The 14,219-nt window shown below is 42.4% G+C and overlaps 1 long non-coding RNA gene across 1 annotated transcript in view; it reads left to right on the top strand.

Moving 5' to 3' along the window:
* The first annotated feature begins 821 nt into the window (after nt 1–821).
* Nucleotides 822–14,219, top strand: part of LOC138750558 (uncharacterized) — a 488,292-nt gene continuing 474,894 nt past the window's right edge. Inside the window, exon 1 of the long non-coding RNA XR_011349384.1 lies at nt 822–960. This is a non-coding gene — a long non-coding RNA (uncharacterized lncRNA). The remainder of the gene's footprint in view (nt 961–14,219) is intronic.

Below are 14,219 nucleotides of genomic sequence, written 5' to 3'. Positions count from 1 at the left end.
ATAAATAGACGTTCCTCTGCGACATTTCAATGGCAAACCCCGCCTCATCATGCCGGCAGCATGGAGATGACAGTTTTTTGATGAGATGCAAAACCTAACGCACCCAGCGATCAGTCCTGTCAAAATGGCTGTCAGTAGGTTCATCTTGCAGAGCCTCCGGAAACAGGTTGTCACTGGGCCAAGACCTGAACACTCTGCCAAATGACCAAAATGCAGACATACGTGAAGGCATCACCCCCAGACATTCAACTCATACATACGTGAACGCATCACCCCCAGACATTCAACTCAGCACCACGTAGGTTCAGCCACGTCTACATTGACATTGTAGGGTCATTACTGGCCTCCCACGGGGCGTTATCTTCTCACCATGATTGCCTGCTCCATGAGGTTCCCCGAGGCGGTCCAGCTGGCTGACACAACCACTTGTGTCCTCCATTAAATTGGAAGCGGTTATAAATATGTAGGAGTGATTGATAATAAATGGTCTCCCTTGTAGTTGGGGTACAATGTATTTCTTGAGATCAGAGGAATCCAGGAGCCAGCACAAAGTGATCCTGTGTTTCCCAATGATTTGATAGTTGGGGTATTAGAAAGTGGATGGGCCGAAGGGTCTTCTGCTCCTTCGACTGCCTCTCTTTTCTGTCCTGCGATGCTGATTGGGTGCGGCTGTGTGTTCCCTCGCTCGCTGATTGGTTGCTTCAGTTGCGCGAGCCAATGGGCTGATTCGGTGAGGCTGCTATTGGATTGGAAGCTGAAGTCGGGTTAGATTGATGGGCGGATTCGCGGGCTGATTGGCTCTTGCTGTGAGGAGGCGGGACTTTGGTGACGGCGTCTTCTGCTCGGGGTCCGTCGCGTCGAACGGGAAGAAGTTGGCGGCAGCGCCGGGACCTTCCTCAGCCGCGCGGTCCAGGAAAGCGGGCGACCCGCAGCCCGCCGGGCCACATCTGGGATCGGCCGGTACCAGCGGGGTATTTGGTGGAGCCTAGGCGTCGGTGCAAGGCCTGGTGGCGCCAACAGGGCGAGGCCGGAGGCCGCGGGGTAACTGGCAGAGGGAGGGGGAGGGGCAAGAAGGAGGTTTGCACGTGTTTGATTGGAGCATGCGCGGTGGGTTCGCGACTTGGCTTCGGTTCGCGCATGTGCGAACTGACGGCACTAAGCGAACCTGTTGCGCAAGCGCCATTTGAGTAGTCGCGCATGCGCACGGAAATTAAGATGGCTGCCCCTAGCCGATGGACACTGAGTCACAAAGTTAATTCACACATTTTGGGTCTTACGTGCGCTGTGTCTCTGTTCTCGTTTGTCAAATCATTTGATTTTAAAAATAGGCGCTTAGACTTCAGGGCTCCTCACACGGGGCAAAACTCCGACTTGCGACCATTGTGGGATCTGTCTGATCCTTTGGGCTCCATTACGGTCGCAAGTCGGGGAGGGCATGTCGGGTCATTGGGTCGCTTCGCAAGGGACGGAAAACCACTCCATTTTCTTTGCTTCCAAATGCTCATAGAATGTGTCTGATTCCATCCGTTTTTCCTGTTGTAGAATCACATTCTTCATAAAGTTAGATGATTTTTTAAAAGTTGTGTCACTTGAACAATAATGCTCCAACCCTTCTGATCCTGACGTGTTTAAAATGTAATGTTTCTCAGTTACTTGTTCGAATGCCTTAGTCACATTGAGGGGCTGAGACCAAGGGACTTTGGTGTTAACAATACAGAGTAAAGATTTCACCAATCCTTTTGAATGTATGATCTCTGGGATTTCTGGTTGTGTTTTCTATTTAGGTTGGTGTATCTTGCAGACCTGTTTGGTTGCAGCAAGTAAGAAGTTATCGCGTAGTAGCATTCGCGGCGGCAGCGCTACCAAATAAAGAGACGTCCACACAAGATAGTGTAAAACAAAGACTGACTTTACTGGTTTAAATTCCCCATGTGTGCTCCCTGGCCCGCCCACTTCTGGTGACGTACCCCTTGACATCCAGCAATGACGTCATTGCATCGTGATGTCACTCTCCAGCCGGCTGGCCGCTGCGCGGAGTGAAGGGCTCCTCAGTCCGCACATGGCGCTTGGCGCGGGTTTCTTCTTGGCAATGAAGTGGAGTCCGTGCCATCTTGGACTGTCTGTGTGTTGCTGCGATTTCGCTTTTTTTTGCTCACCCCGTTGTTTGGCGTGCTACAATCTCAGTGTTTATAACGGGGGAATTCTTTCAGTATTTCATTTACATTTGTTACAGAATTCTTCCTAGATTATCTGTGTAACATTGAAGGTTATGGGTTTTCATGAACAGCAATCATGATTCTACTCATAATTTGGTGACGAAATGGATGGGATACTTTTTTGCTAATGCCCCATGGGAATTGAAATAAAGATGAAGTGACAAACTTAGAAAGGTTTGTTTCCCCTTCTTTTTAAGCAGGATGTCCAGATGATTTTCATCTTGCTTGCTGAATTAAAATGTGATTTGTCTGTTCTTATTGGCAGCTGCCATATTGGCATTGCAAGGAGAAATGGGAAATGGGTCAGGTCCTTGGTGGTCCCAGTAATGCAATGGAGAAAGATGTCACAGGGCTGAATGTGGTTTAGGGAGAGAGAAGGTATTAATTTTTAGGAAACATATGTGGCCAGCCACCTATCAATATTTTTTCTCAAATAGAAACTCCTGCTGGTAGAAGCCATTTCCTGCTTTGAACAGGCCCAATGTGATTATCTAAGCAAATATTGTTTCGAGCCCAAAGGACCCCAAAACCCAGCAGCAATAGACATTCACCAAGACAGGTGGTTTTTAAAACAGAAGTTATTTTTAATCAACTTTAAACATGGAAATAGAATGAAACTTTAACTTAACTCTATACTTAACTAACCCAAATTAACCCCCTTCAAATTCTAAGCGCACATATTTGTAATGTTTTTAAATTTCATGAAAAGTTCTTTGGTTCACAGTTCAATCTCACTTCTCCTTCTTCCAAGTTCTCTGGATACAGGCAATTCTTCGGCTGTGCACAGAATGGAACATGTATACATTTCACCAGGTTTTGGTGCTTGAAAGGTAAATGTTTACCGCTCAGGAAGGTTCTTGTAGGGTTTGCAGAGAGTGATTTGTTGATCCAGGATTTCCACAACTGAGGGACCACCATTAGTCACCTCAATGTCTCGCTGATGAAACTTGCCCCGTCAGGGTTTTCCAGATGGTAACTTCTTTCTTTAAGCTACCACAGAGTTCCATTCCTCTTATTCCTTTGTGTGTGTTTGCCGCTACAGATTGGTGATCCTGAAGTTAAGATTTAACGAATTTGAATCATTATGGAAAAGGAGGACATTTCAACACAGCAACAACTGCCGCTGCATTGACAGTTAATGCAGTTGGGCTTCATTTGCCTCCTTTCTGGACACATCAGCCACATATTTGGTTTCTTCAAGCTGAAACCCAGTTTCATTTTTGGTTTAAAACGGCGGGAGACACAAAATTTTGGCATGTCGTGATTACATTGGGCGTAGCCACTGCATTGTGAGTAAGCAAGTTTATTGCTCATCCTCCAGCAGAAAACCAGGGCACCAGGTTCCGACAGTTTCTTCTTGACACATTGGAACTTACTTGATGAATGTGGATTTGAACATGGGAGGCCAAACTGACAAGAATCCATCAGACCTTATGAATGAGAATTTGGCATTGTCAGATGGTCCTTCCCATTGTCTGCTTTTTGAAGCCTTATTTCTGTCAAAACGTCCCGCTCACGTGGCGATACACATTGGTAACATGGATTTTCGCCATCTTCATGACGTGGCTCAAGAGGCTGACAGGCTCTATCGTACTCCTACACAAGAGTCTGCCCCAATACATCCTGTTTCTGTTGCAGAAACATCTCCCGCATCCTACCAAACTCCAGTATCTGCAGTCCAAACCAAGAAAGAGGAACATGCTGATGTACATCGAGAATGGTATTTTTACCATCGCCGCTGGGGAAACTATGCCCATAAGTGCATCCAGCCATGTACCTACTCCAAAAAGAAGTCAGGAAACGAGAGAGCCGTAAGCTGGCATATATACAGGCCTATTGTATCTTCAGGATGATGCGGGTAAGCACAAATTTCTTGTAGACACAGGTGCTGAACTTAGTTTGCCGACGTATTTTGAAAGGACTCAAAAAACAGCACTTGACCCTGAGAGCGGCGAATGAAACTGCCATTCCAAGTTTTGGCACTAGATGAGTCGGAATAGGTGGAACCACGTTCCATTGGAATTGTGTCCTCGCTTCTGTCGCTCAACGTATTTTGGGTGGGGATTTTTTATGTTCCCACAACTTATTGGTAGACATAAAGCGTAGAAAATTCGTTTACGTCACCATCTTTCGGACATATCCACTGGCGTGCATCAAGGGGAGAGTTTCACAGCTCGGAGTACATACGTTACACTACGACGCATGTATTGCTCTACTCACTGAATTTCCCCATATTCTCATCTGAACTCCAATGCTTCAAGAATAGTCCATAGTGGGTTTCATTACACAGACACATCAGGTCCACTGGCCCATGCCAGGGCTCGGTGTCTGGTGACTGATAAATTGCGACAGAATTTAAAGCAATGGAAGAATTGGGTATCATCCGATGCTCAATGAGCCCTTGGGCCTCACCTTTGCATATGGTAGCCAAGGAGACAGGCGGATGGAGACACTGCAGCGACTACTGTAGGCTTAATGATGTCACAACACCTGACAGATAACCAATTCCACACATACAGCATTTCGCCGCTCATCTGCAATCATTGCCGCATACTTTCAAAGATTGATTTGGTTAAGGTATATCATCAGATACCGATTCATGAGAATGATATTACCAAGACAGCAATTATTATGCCGTTTGGTCTTTATGAATTCCTCAGAATGCCATTTGGTATGAATGCTGCGCAAACTTTTCAGTTGCTTATGGACGCTGTAGGCAGAGATTTAGACTTTGCGTTTATTTATTTGGACAACTTCCTTGTAGCAGTCAAAATGAGCAAGGTCACCACCTCCATTTGCACTGCCTTTTCCAATGGCTCCAAGACTTTGGACTGACAATTAACCTTGAGAAGTGTCAATTTGGCAGGTGAACCATAGAATTCTTAGGGCATAAAATTAAAGCAGATGGCATATCTCCGTTATCAGGCAAGGTAGACGACATCCATAAAATCTCCAGACCTATCACTGTCAAAGGGCTGGAGAAGTTTTTGGGAATGATAATTTTTTTATCACAGATTTATTCCCGGGATTGCTGACATCCTGCAACCCCTGTTTGGCATCATCTCTGCTCCAAACAAAAACATTACCTAGACCTCAGAAGCAGAGGCTGCATTTATATCCGCCAAAGAGGTATTAGCCAAAGCAGCAATGCTTGCGCATCCAAATCCTGAAACTGCTTTTATGCCTCAAGAACAGCTGTGTGCAGTTCTGGAACATACGTCAATGGCCATTATCAGCCCCTTGCCATCTTGAGTCGTCATCTAAGAGCAGCGGAAATGAAATACAGCGCCTTTGATCGAGAGCTATTAGCACTTTATCTGTCTATAAGGCACTTTCGTTATATCTTGTAAGGTCAACATTTCACCATATTCACAGACCATAAACCGCTCATTTTCGCCTTTAGCAAAGTCACAGATCTTTGGTTGGCAAGACAACAACTACATTTGTCCTACATTTCGTAGTTTACTACGGACATACGTCATATTTCGGGAAGGGACAATCTGGTCGCAGATGTGCTCTCTAGATCAAATGTGTGCCATATTCAAGGTGGAGTCAACATTACTGAACTGGCTGCAGCACAATCTGCGGATTCGGATATACAGGCATACAGTATAGCTATCACTGGACTCGACATTCAACAGGTGGCACCACAACATGACATTCACAATCTATCACACTCATCCATCTGGACTTCAGTCAAAGTAATGTCAAATAAGTACATGTGACATGGGCTGAAAAAAGACGTCACTCAATGGGCCCGATCGTGTATATCCTGCCAATCTGAAAATTCCGCACCAAACCAAGGCACCCCTGCAGTCATTCCCGACAACACGCAGAAGATTAGTGTATGTGCACGTGGATCTGGTTGGACCATTACCAGTATCACAGGTCATGAGGTATATTCTCATGGTAGTTGACCACTTCACACGCTGGCCAGAGGCCATTCCATTACCAGTCAGTAATACTGAGGCATATGCGAGAGCATTCATCTTAAATTGGATTGCTAGATTTGGAGTGCCGACATACATAACCGTGGAGCACAGTTCACTTTGGCATTATGGGCTTCCTTGGCTCATTTTTTCGGTACACAGTTGCACCACACTACTGCGTACCATCCGCAGTCCAATGGCCTGGTGGAACGTTTCCATCATCAACTTAAATCTTCACTGAAGGCCTGAAGCACTGGCCCCAACTGGGTCAATGAACTACCTTGGGTTCTATTAGGAGTATGAACAGCTCCAAAAGAACATCTGTCTACATCATCTGCAGAATTGTTGTTTTGTCTGGCCCTTACAGTTCGAGGAGATATTCACTTCAGAAGCAATTCAGACATGGAATTCCTTCAGCAACTCCGTAAGGGTATTGCTAACAGCAAACCATCCTCCACCAACTGGTATGGCAAACCTCGGCAACAAGTGCCCCAATCACTACTAAACACTGAATTTGTATTTGTATGAAGACAGGTTCCAGGGGCACTGTTACTAAAACCACATGAAGGACCATTTTGTTTGATTAAGAGATATGGAGTGGTATATACATTGGACATCGGAGGGCATCCGCAGCTATTGAGCGTGGACAGACTTAAACCCGCCATACGGACCCTACTTCACCAGTTCAGTGCCATCAACCCAGGCGACATGGACGTCTGCCTAAATCAAGCGTATCTGGCATCTTAAGTTATAGTGACGATTTTGGGGGGTGTGATATAGCGAGTGCACAGCGCAGTATTGTGAACCGCCACTGTCAATTCATAGACTTAATTGACACATCGCGGGCTAACAGAGCTGGGTGCCAAAGTACAGCAAGTGGATCAGTTGAAGCCCCTGCCTAAAGGTGCGGGGCACTAATGGCTCGTAACTTTAACCTGTTGGTCCTGTGGACCAGAAGGTATTCACTAACGAGCTCATTAACAGGCAGGAATAAAAGATCTGTGTATGTCTTCAATAAACCAGTCTTGAGTTGACTACCTTTGTGTGTGTTTGCCTTTATTTAGTAACATCTACCGCAGTAGCCGCTACAGGGTATTATTTTTTTTGTTAGAAATATCTAGATCAGCACAACATTTTGGGCCAAAGGGCTTGTACCGTCCTGTAATATTCTGTAATATTCGGTTATTGCTTAACTTTGAATATCTGTTGTAAGCAATGTGAGACTTCAATAATGTAGCAAATGTGCACAGCAACATTGCAGTCAGGAGTTTGTATCTCCTGGTTGACTTGAGCTTTGTGAAGGTTTGTATCTGGATTTGAGTCGTTTGACACCCGTCGATTTCTTAAATTGTGGCTCAAAAGCAACTGAAGTATTTGGAAACATCGTCATCAGTCCTCTTTCAAACTCGTCTGAATTTCTTGGTTGAAGAAACATTGCTCTGAAGCTTACTCTGCGAGAATTTATTTTCCTCTCTTGCAGGGAGGTTTCCGAATCTGTTCCACATGATGAATCTGTTCTCTTCAAAGAGACAGTGGAGTGGCTATTTTCTTCTTCAATGATTTCATAAACCCAGTCAAGGGCTGAACTCAGTCACCATTTGAAAATGGTAATGTTGCAAATACAAGATTACTTTTACTTTATTCATCAAAAGTGGCCATTTCCATGGACACAACGAAGCTGCCCTCTTGATCTCAAAGAGACAGTTAGAAGTGGTCTTCCTCCTTAAAATCCACTTGTTACTCCTGGTCAAAGGAGAAGACTATGTAACTGTACCTTCTCTGACAACTGTATCTCCAACCCTCTCTTCCCTACAGGATGGACAACTTCTGCCTTTCGTTTGTAATGTTTCTCCAAAATGTCTCATCACATGACACGTGCCACCATTTCTGCCTTTGAAGTCCACTCTGTCTCTTCAAAAGGATGAATCGTGAGCCAACGGACTCCAGCCTGTCTGTGCAGGAACTTGAATCAAGAACTTGCTTATTCGAACCGCTGCCATCTCTCAGCACTCTATTGACTCAGTTTCAATTTCAATTTTAAGAACACAGATAATCAACAGATGGTCTCTCGGTTTGACCAGCAGTCTTTCCTGACTACACAAATTCTTCAGCTTTTCATAAAGCAAACACGCCATTGTTCTCAGTATCTCAAGAACCATTAAAACTTGCATTTTAAGTATGAGCTGTTTTGTGAAGTGTTTGTGTTTGTGACCTACACAACTCCTACAATCCATCTCTTTCAAAAACATGTCAATATACAATATTTAAATATATAATCTGTCACAGGTCAGATGGAGCATAGGAGTTGTGATAAAATCAGTGGTGTCCTTGCAAAGAAAAAGTGGGGAGAGATATAATCCAGGTAGCTCTGGCGAGTTGAGTTTGTAATAGTTTGAAACTTGAACGTCTCTCTCTATTTCAGGAGACAATTTACTGTCAGGTAATTAAAAAATGTCATATCAGACAAAATTATTTTTTTCCTGCTGTGAGGCAGATAGATTTGCCATTGGCAGAAATTGCCTGAAATGCAAATTTGGCACCTGAATATTCAAATATTAGGCTTCAATTTATAATAATGCCCTTTCCATCCTTCTAGACATACGAGATTCTCCTCAAAGTTGAAAATGTTTTTATTTAGATGTGTTGGATTTCCTCGCCACCGCGAACTCTGGGGAAGGGGAGAACTAACACAGGGCACCAGAAAACAGGAAGACCACACACCATCAACATCTGAGAAGCAGAGGATTCAATCCACAGGTCAGTGACCATGGAAGCAGACCAGTGAGGGATTCTGCTGCTGAAGGAGCCTGTCAGAGAAAAAAGAAAAAGACAGTCATGCTCTCCACCCACCATCCCGAACTCTGGGCCAAGTCACTGAGGGTCTGTGTATTCTCTTTCAATGCTCACAGACCAATCCAAGTCATTGGCAATGTGACCTCCTGTTTTGAACCTCTGACACAATTAGGAACCAATTACCACCCACTCATATCACAAGTCTGATACCTGATACTCTTTTAGCCAGTTTTGAACCAGTCTCTAGCAATCCACAGCCTGGTGTGAGTTCCTTGACTGCTTTCTCCAGATGCCCACAGCCTGCTTGGGTTCCTCTCCTCAAATTTCAATAGCCTATCACCTATGTGGGTCGTTCAGCAGCAGAACCCCTCACTGGCCTGCTTCCATAGTCACTGACCTGTGGATTCAATCCTCTGCTTCTCAGATGTTGATGGTGTGTGGTCTTCCTGTTTTCTGGTGCCCTGTGTTAGTTTTCCGCTTCCCCAGAGTTCGCGGTGGCGACGAAAACCAACACATCTAAATAAAAAATTTTACAACTTTGAGGAGAATCTCATATGTCTAGAAGGATGGAAAGGGTATTATTATAAATTGAAGCCTAATATTTGAATATTCAGGTGCCAAATTTGCAAAAAATATAGAGTATATATTTCTCAAACTAATGTCATTTTTTTCAAAGGAATAAAACTTTGAAATTTTGCATGTCATCTTGGCATCCCTAAAAATATATCTGATTTCCGAGTAAGTGAAATACATTTCCTCATCACCGCTAACATTAATTTAACAAATTTCAATTGATACTTTAATAGTTTAAATTTGATCCTTGTTCCTTCAATATTTCCTAATAAGGGTAAGGTTGGATTTTGCAGAAAAACAACTCCTGTAACTTGTTCCAAAAAAATTGTAATTCTCCCCAAAAAGATCTTGCATAAGGACAAAGCTAGGTTGAATGCAAGGAAGTTGCTACATCTTCACCACCCCTAAAACATTGATCTGATAATTCTGAGTTTATTCTATTCAATTTCTCTGGTGTAAGAAGTAACTGTAGAAGAAAAAAAACTAGTTGTGAATTCCTTCATCACTGCTGCGGTGTGGAACTCTGGTCAATAGATCCAAAATGCTGAGTTGAAGTGAATTAATACAACTCCCTTGGATCACGTGATCTCTGTGGCCAAATTATCTTCCTGTAGAGTTTTTCATATCCAACTGCCTGAGTCACCTGACTCCAAGTGCAGCTTCAGATAAAATCCTTGCTGACATCTGCTACATTACTGATGTAAAAAGAATTAAACTGAACTAATTTATGTCTTACATTGAGATCCTTATATGGATCTACCCATATTTGCCAATCAATTACAATATTCAGATCCATTTCCCACCTTTGTCTCGACTTAAGAACTCCTCATTTAAAAGTTCCTACTTGTAATGAAGAGGCCATCATCGAAGTAAATTTTTTAACATTTCCTCTAGGAGGAATTTTTATTTCAGTACAACATGGTTGGTCCGAACATATCCTTCAAATATGTTCTTAGTTAGAAATAGCAAAAAAGATTGCTATGAGTTATATGATATTTATTTCTCAGTTGCTCTGATGACATTAATTGACCCCTTTCATAACAATCTTCCACATTTATAATCCCCTTACGAAACCAGCTATCCAGAAATTGATGATCTTTTGAAAAAAATACGATGATTTTGAATCAAAGCCATTCTAGGTGATGAACATTCACTTACACCAATTTAATCATTTATTTTATTCCAGATATTAATCAAATGTTTCAAAATAGTGTATCTTTATCACCAACCATTAATATCAAATCCCACTTGTACATCACATCTTCTGCTTTTCTCTCTCCTATTTTATTTGATGGCAATGTTTCCCTTTCAAAAAAGGAAGCAGGAAATCTCATTTGAGCTGCTCGATAACAATTTTTACAATGAGGAAGCTGTAGTCCTGTCAATGCAGAATTTGCATTGGGTCACTTGTAACATGGGACTCAATCGGAAATGTGTTCACATGACATAAAACCACTATGCAGACTGTTTTCTACGAATAGAATACAAGAGGAGGGTTGTCTAGGTCTTCCACAGGATTTAGATCACAAGATATAGGAGCAGAAGTAGGCCCATCGAGTCTGTTCCACCATTCTTCCACTCAGCCCCACTGCCCAACTTTCTCCCCATAACACTTGATTCCTTGATTAATCAAATACCTGTCAATCTCTGCCTTAAATACACCCAATGACCTCAGTTTCACAGATTCACAACCCATTGACAAAATCAATTTTTGCACATCTGTTTTATCACCTTTTTATCCTGAAATTATGCTCTCTTGTCGTAGAATCACCTACCATGGGAAGCATCTTTGGCATATCTTCCAGCATTTGAAATGCCTCTTAGGTCCCCCTTATCCTTCTGTACTCCAACTAGTACAGTCGAAGAGTCAACAATTGTTCCTCATACACTAACCCTTTCATTCCTGATATTCAAGTAAATCTTCTCTGAACCTTCTCCAACACCAGCACATCTTTTCTCAAATACGGCATCCAAAACTCTAATACTGATTGAATGGAAAGGAATTCTCCAATGACACATACACAACAGTTAAATGATATTTACAAAAAAAATATTGAAGAGTAAATTAATAACTTTCAAAAGATGCCAGGACCGTTTAATGGACTATTATCATAACCTAAAAAATTAGGGTTGTTCAGAAGCTTGCTGCAGTGTTACGAGACCGGAGGATCTCAAAACCCAGCAGCAATAGATATTCACCAGAAAAATGGTTACTTAAACAAAAGTTGATTTTAATTATCTTTAAACATGAACATGGAATTACACTTTAACTTATCACTATTTTACTACTTGAACTTACTTTATCTAACTTAACCCCCTTCTAATTCTAAGTGCACATGTGTGTAATGTGTGTGTAAGTTCAGAAAAGTTCTTTGGTTCACAGTCTCATTCCTCCAAATTCACTGGTTGCAGGCCATTCTTACACTGTGCCCAGAATTTAACATATATAAAGTTCACCAGGCTATGGTGCTCGAAAGGTAAATGTTTACCGTTCATGTTTTCAGAGAGAGGTTTGTTTTTCAGGGAAGTATTAGGGTGTTTTTGACTCAATGTACCAGCATCTGAAGTCCGTTATCTCTTCAGAAAGCTTTGATAGCTTTAGCGTGGAGAAGTGCTGAGCCAGGACTTTGCAGGTATTTAAGGGTGTGTGTGGGCAGGGTTTGTTCTGGACCAACAATCTCACCAAATGACTCTGCTTGAAATCAAGATTCAAACCATTTTGAGAAAAACAACAGGAATTGTTCAACAAGAGCCTGGTGTTCCCTGATGAGTTTTCTTTCAATAGTGGAAATGATTTTTTTTAAAAGCCCGTTAATCTTCCTGATACAGATCTTTGTATTTAACTGTCGGGTTGCAACCTGTTGTTAACTTGGAGGTCTTTCATGGGGTTACTGGGAGGAATCTTTGCTTTAACCAACCAGTTCTATTGCAATTTTCCAGCTGTAGGATGCAGTGCAGTTGCTTGCAAGTTTAGCAAGTGGGATTAAGATGTGAAACTACAAGTCACAGCACCATTTTTGTTTTTGAAAATGCAAATATGAAAATTTTAACTTTGGTCTCCTTGGTTTGCTGAAGTTTACAGAGGAGATGTTGGGTCAAGCTGAGAAGACAGTGTTGGATGCCCATTTGGTGAATCTGCTGGGCAAAGCAGAAAGCACAAAACGAGGGTCTAACAAAATAATGAAGCAGACTGAAGTGCCATTGAACCAAATCCAAGTAAAGAATTTAATTTTGTGCGGCGTACTTAAGAGACCTATTTAAATGAACAAAATCTGATTAGAATAGAAGTTTATGGAATGTTTTGAAGTTGCCACAAAAAAATGGAGCATATAAATTAGATGTTGTAAATAAGAGAAATGAACAATACAAAGAGCCTGGTGTCACAGTATCTGCCTCACTCTAATGCACATCACCACTAAACCTTCTTCCCACTGTGAATCTGGTGTCACAGTATCTGACACAGTTAATCGTACATCACTGTTAAACCTCCTCATTGCTCTGAACCCGGTGTCACAGTTTCTGTCTCAGTGCACCATACATCACCGTTAAATCTCCCCACTGTGAAGCTGGTGTCACAGTATCTGACAACGTTTATTACTGTTTTATAGTTTACATTACTGTTATACTTTCTCACCACTGTGAACTCAGTGTCACAGAATATGTCTCATTGTACCATACATCCTTGTTAAACCTTCTCCCCTGTGAAACTGGTGTCACAGTATCTGCCTCAATACATCACCTTTAAACATTCTTCCCATTGTGAACCAGGTGTCACAGTATCTAATACAGTTTTTTGCACATTATTGTTAAACGTTTTCACTGATGTGAACCCATTGTCTTAGTATCGATCTCACTCTACCGTACACCACCGTTAAACAATCTACCCACTGTGAAACTGGTGTCAATGTATCTTCCACAGTTTATAGTACATCACTGTTAAAGCTTTCCACTACTGTGAACTTGGTGTCACAGTATCTGCCAAAGTCTAACTTACATCACCAGTAAACCTTCTACCCACTGTGAGCCTGGTGTTACAGCATCTGCCACAGTTTATCGTACACCCATTAAACATTCTCGCCACTATGAACACGGTGTCACAGTATCTGCCTCAGTTCGCCATACATCACCGTTAAACCTTATCCCCAATGTGGACCTAGTGTCACAGTATCTATCTCAAATGACCATACATTACCACTAAACCTTCTTCACACTGTGAACCTGGTGTCACATTATCTGACACTTTATCATACATTACTGTTTAACCTTTTCATCCTGTGAATCTTGTGTCACAGTATCAAACTCAGTCTACCATTTATCATCATTAAAGCTTCTCCTCACTGTGGACCTAGTGTCACGGTATCTATCTCAAATTAGCATTCATCACCAGTAAGCTTTCTTCAGACTGTGAACCTGGTGTCACAGTATCTGACACAGTTTCTTGTACATTATGGTTAAACCTTTTCGTGCTGTGAACGTTGTGTCATAGTATCAGACTCAGTCAACCATTCATCATCGTTTAAGCTTTTCCCCCTGTAAACCTGGTGTCACAGTACTGCCCTAGTCTAGCGTACATCACCGATAAAATACCTTTTCACTACTGTGACCTCGGTGTCACAAAATCTGCCAAAGTCTACCGTATACCACGTTAAACATTCTCCCCAGTGTGAACCTGCTGTCACAGTATCTGACACAGGTTATCGTACATTAT

The sequence above is a fragment of the Narcine bancroftii genome, unplaced genomic scaffold (genome assembly GCF_036971445.1).
Source record: "Narcine bancroftii isolate sNarBan1 unplaced genomic scaffold, sNarBan1.hap1 Scaffold_166, whole genome shotgun sequence".
NCBI lineage: Eukaryota > Metazoa > Chordata > Chondrichthyes > Torpediniformes > Narcinidae > Narcine > Narcine bancroftii.
The sequence above is the reverse complement of the archived record's forward strand: the minus strand, read 5'-3'. Positions and strand labels throughout refer to the sequence as shown.